Genomic DNA, 5754 nt, shown 5'->3' with positions numbered 1-5754 from the left:
TAACAATTAAGTTTTGAAAGACAAAAGCACATAAGCTATTATTTGTTTAATTTAAAAAATCACCATGAAAAGCATAAACAAAAAAGTTAAACCAAAAGTTAAATGTTCAATAATATTATTAAAAAAACAACCCCATTACACATTTTAACACAACTAACCCTGCATTTAAAGTTAAAAAAAAACAATTCACAAGAAAGCATTAATAAATAAAATCATGGAAAATATCCCCCTCCCCCCCAGTAGAGTATTAAACAAAAACTGATGAAAATAAAAATCGTAGCATATTTTACATTTTTACAACGCACCGTACAACAATAAAATAAAATAAAAAATAATGTTAAAAATTATAAAAAATTTACTAAATAATGTGGTAGTTAGGTAAATTATTTATATTAAAAAATAAAGAAAACACCCCTCCCTTAAAAACCAAACAGAAATTTAAATAAATATTTATTATTAAATTTATGCTTTTAATTATTTAAAAAAGAATTGAAATTTTAATTAAATATTGTGAAAAAGAATTATTTTCAAATTTATTTAAAAATTATATATACATTAACAAGTTTTGTAATTAAAATATTTATAAAAAATAATAGTTAAACACTTTAGAAACAAATTATAAGCTTTAATATTTATATTACAAAACCAAAAACCCTTAAAAAAAATAATAAAAATTTATTAATAACAAAAATTAATAAAAAAAAATCGGTTAAAAATTTTATTTAAAACAAATAATTAGCTAAAAATTAAACGTTTTACATAAAAAAAGTATTAAATATTTAAAGTTTTATAGAATTTTAAAAATAATTTGTTTTTTTTTAATAGGAAACGCTTAATCATTTTTTTTTTAATAGATTTTTTAATAATTTGCTTTAAAAGAAATATTATAAATTTTGTTTACCACTGCAAAATGGTTTCTTTTTAAAAAGCAAACAAAAAATTAATAATAAAAACAAGCAACAACAAATACAACCACAACAACACAATTAAAACCCCCATAACAATTAAATAAAAATTAAAACAAAATGCAACGAATTTTTTGTTAACAATATAAAAAATATTATATTTATATATATAAAAAAAAGAATTTTAAAAAACCTAAGAAAAAAACTCATCCTTTGAAATTGTTATAAATAATATCTTTTTAAATTATTTTATTTCAAAAAAATTTAAACAATATTTTATGCTCTATATTTAAAAGATAATTTTTTTTAATTAAAGATGTTATTAAAAAACTTACCCGATATCAAACATTATCTGCAATAAAAAAGAAATTTATAAGTTAATAGTAGTTTATAAATAGAAATTTGTTCCAAAAATTCTTAAAATTAAAAGTAATTTTCAAGCAATATTTTAAAGTAAAATTTTACCATATCTCTGGATTACTATTTAAATCTAGTTTAATTTAAGTTTAACTAACTGTGGTTAACTGCTTACAATTTGGAAAAATTTTCTCGAACTCAAGCCCAAATTAATATTCAATTAATCGGTTTATTTCATGTCTAATTAATATTTATAGGTTTAAAGAATATCACCTAGTCTATGGACTAGTATATCGCTAGTCTATGACTATTGACTAATGTATGGACTATTCTATCGTCTAGTCTATAGTTTTAATTGAATAGTTTATTAACTAAAGTATGCACTAGTCAATAGACAACTCAATTTGAAAAGTCTATGGACTAGCCTATGGACTAGTCTATATACTAGTCTGTGGACTAGTCTATGTACTAGTCTGTGGACTAATCTTTGGACTAGTCTATGGACTATTCTACGGATTAGTCTAGTCTATGGACTATTCTATGGATTAGTCCATGGACTAATCTTTCGCCTAGTCTATAGACTAGTACATCGAATAGTTTATTAACTATTATATGCATTAGTCAATAGACTAGCATAGTCTATGATTTAGTATATCACTTAGTCTATGGACTTCTACATCTCCTAGTCTGTGGACTAGTCTATCGCCTAGTCTATTAACTAGTCAGTCGCCTAGTCCATTTATATTAATAGCCTATTACTAGTATCTCGCTTAGTTGACTAGTATCTCGCTTAGTATATTGACTAATGTATGGACTAATCTATGGACTAGCGTATCGCCTAGTCTTTTGACTGGTCCGTAGACCAGTCTAGTCTATGTCTTTTGACTAATACATGCCTAGTCTATTGACTAAAGTATGGACTAGTCTATCGCCTAGTTTAATTGACTAGTCTATGTGCTAACCTGTGCAGTCCATCACCTAGTCTATTGAGTTGTAAATCGAATATTTTCAACTAGACTAGTCTAGTCTATAGTTTATAGACTAAGCGAACCCATGAACTTGTCAGTAAACTAGTCTAATGGCAAGTCTAAAGGCTAGTCTATTGACTAGTCTATGGACTAGTCTTTGGACTGGTCCGTAGTAAATCGACTAGTATATTAACTAAGCCATAGACTATTCAATAGACTAGTCTATATCTTTTAAATAATGCATGGAACAGACTATTGACTAGTCTATCGCCAAGTCTGTTGACTAATGTATTGACTAGTCTATGTACTAACCTGTGCAGTAGTCTATTGTCTGATGTATGGACTAGCCTATCTAGTCTATTTACTGGTCCGTAGATTAGTAAATCGACTAGTTTATTAACTAGTACATAGACTAGTATAATTTGTCTTTTAACTAATGTATGCTAATGTATATTGAATAATCTATCGCCAAGACTATTGACTATTATATGGACTAGTCTATTGATTAGTCTATCGCCTAGTTTAATAACTAATATATGGACTAGTCTATAGACTAATTTGTGCAGTCTATCGCTAGTCCATAGGCTACTCAATAGATTAACCTAGTCTATGGACTAGAATATCGCTTAGTCTGTGGTCTAGTCCATCGCCTAGTCTGTGGTCTAGTCCATCACCTTGTCTAGTAACTATTCTACTGCCTAGTACGCTGACGAGCTTATGAACAATTTATGGACTAGTCTATTGACTAGTCTATGGAGTAGTGTATGTTCATTGACAAGTCGATTGACTAATGTGTGGACTAGTCTATCACCCAATCTATAAACTATTTGTTTAGTTTAAACTACAGTCAGTTAGTTTAAAAAGCTAATATTTAAAAAATTTTACTAAGTTTTTAAAAATATAATTTTAAATAAAGAGTATAAAATATTGTTTACAATTTTATTATGTTTTAAAGTATTTTTTTACTTACAACATTTTAATAAAACTAAACTTTCAAGTCAATTTTTTTCTCAAAATTAATAAAAGTCAAAAGAAATCAAGAGTCAATTTCTTTTAATTTCAAATAAAATTTCTTTATAAAAATTTTTTTCATATAATTAAGTAGAAATAAATTAAAATTGTGTATGTTTAAAATAAAATTATAAAAATTAAATGTTCAATTGTTATAATTTCTATTTAATATTTACAAAAAAAAAAATCTTAAAAAAAATACCAAAAAACTCTCTATGTCTATAAATATTTTTGAAAATAAGCAAACAAAAACAAAAAGAAGGAATGAATTATTCTTAAAAAAAAACTGGCAACAATAATTACTATTAAAAAACATAAATTTATTATTAATAACTATATTTAAAATACTATATTTAATTCAAAAATTTATTTAATGTGTTAAACAATTCATTAATTATTAAAACTAAAGGAAAAATCTACAAAAATTAAAATATTTTTTGTCTATATAAAAACCCGAAAAAAATAATTTAAAATTTATTTTTAAATTCCTCCCCCAAAAATAGCTTTTAAGTTATTTAATTTTGCTCATTAATATTATTATTAATATTACAAAAAAAAAAAATTATGTATTTTATTTAAAAATGCATTTCTGTTTAACTTAAATCTTCTATACTCAAGTCTTTCTGATAATAACAAAAATAAAAACAATCTTTAAAGTTTTGAAAAAACTTTTGAAACTACCTACCAATAAACAAATAAATAAATAACTGACTAATAAAACATTCCAGTTAAATTGAATTTAAACTTCCCTCTGTTACAATAAAACTTTAAACTTCTCTTAAACTTAGTATAATATACTAAAACTTAACTAAACAGTCTTATAACAAATCAAATTTTATTTTAAGTAAACGTTTTGCATAAAAAAAACGAAAACTAACAAAATACAATTCCATCGGTCAATTTATAGTTTCAATTATTAATTTAGCAATAATATAAATATTTAAAATAATATTAAATAACAATAATAATGTAATATATTATATTAAATATTTAATACATAAATATACATACATATAAACAATAAAATAAAACAAAAACTTGCACTTCATAAAAATTTATACAAAAAGAAAATAGCAAAAAAACAGCAATAATTACAACAAAAATCATATACAAAATGCATAAATATTAAATGATTTAATTAATTACAAAATAATCAAAAAATTAAATAAACAATAATAAACTAAATATACCAGTTACATGTTAAAAACAAATGTTTCATATTTATTTTATTTAGTTTTCATAACGTTTTATGTGTTTTACCCGTTTAAACTGTTAGTAGTTTAAATTACCAGAGTAACCCTGTGTTGTAGTAATCAGTAACAGTTCTTTTGAAATACTTTTAGTAATCAGGAAAACTCTATTATATTTACGGTTTAGTTTAAAGTAGAAATTAATGGATTTTTCTATTTAGACTATAGAATAGATTATAAACAACACTATAAACTAGAGCATAGATTACAGTTTTGGGTAGACTATAGATTAGACTACAGACTAGATTATAGACTAGACTACAGTCTAGACTAGACTACAGCCTAGACTACAGTCTAGACTATAGACTAGACTATAGACTAGACTACAGACTAGACTATAAACTAGACTAGACTACTCTAGACTAGACTATAGACTAGACTATAGACTAGACTATAGACTAGACTATAGACTAGACTATAGACTAGACTATAGACTAGACTATAGACTAGACTATAGACTAGACTATAGACTAGACTATAGACTAGACAACTATAGACTAGACTATAGACTAGACTATAGACTAGACTATAGACTAGACTATAGACTAGACTATAGACTAGACTATAGACTAGACTATAGACTAGACTATAGACTAGACTATAGACTAGACTATAGACTAGACTATAGACTAGACTATAGACTAGACTATAGACTAGACTATAGACTAGACTATAGACTAGACTATAGACTAGACTATAGACTAGACTATAGACTAGACTATAGACTAGACTATAGACTAGACTATAGACTAGACTATAGACTAGACTATAGACTAGACTATAGACTAGACTATAGACTAGACTATAGACTAGACTATAGACTAGACTATAGACTAGACTATAGACTAGACTATAGACTAGACTATAGACTAGACTATAGACTAGACTATAGACTAGACTATAGACTAGACTATAGACTAGACTATAGACTAGACTATAGACTAGACTATAGACTAGACTATAGACTAGACTAGACTAGACTATAGACTAGACTATAGACTAGACTATAGACTAGACTATAGACTAGACTATAGACTAGACTATAGACTAGACTATAGACTAGACTATAGACTAGACTATAGACTAGACTATAGACTAGACTATAGACTAGACTATAGACTAGACTATAGACTAGACTATAGACTAGACTATAGACTAGACTATAGACTAGACTATAGACTAGACTATAGACTAGACTATAGACTAGACTATAGACTAGACTATAGACTAGACTATAGACTAGACTATAGACTAGACTATAGA

This window comes from Lucilia sericata, unplaced genomic scaffold, assembly GCF_015586225.1.
Source record: "Lucilia sericata isolate MDLA Ls3-8-SP2 unplaced genomic scaffold, ASM1558622v1 Contig000612F_arrow, whole genome shotgun sequence".
In the NCBI taxonomy this organism is placed as follows: domain Eukaryota; kingdom Metazoa; phylum Arthropoda; class Insecta; order Diptera; family Calliphoridae; genus Lucilia; species Lucilia sericata.
This window is presented reverse-complemented; position numbering follows the sequence as displayed.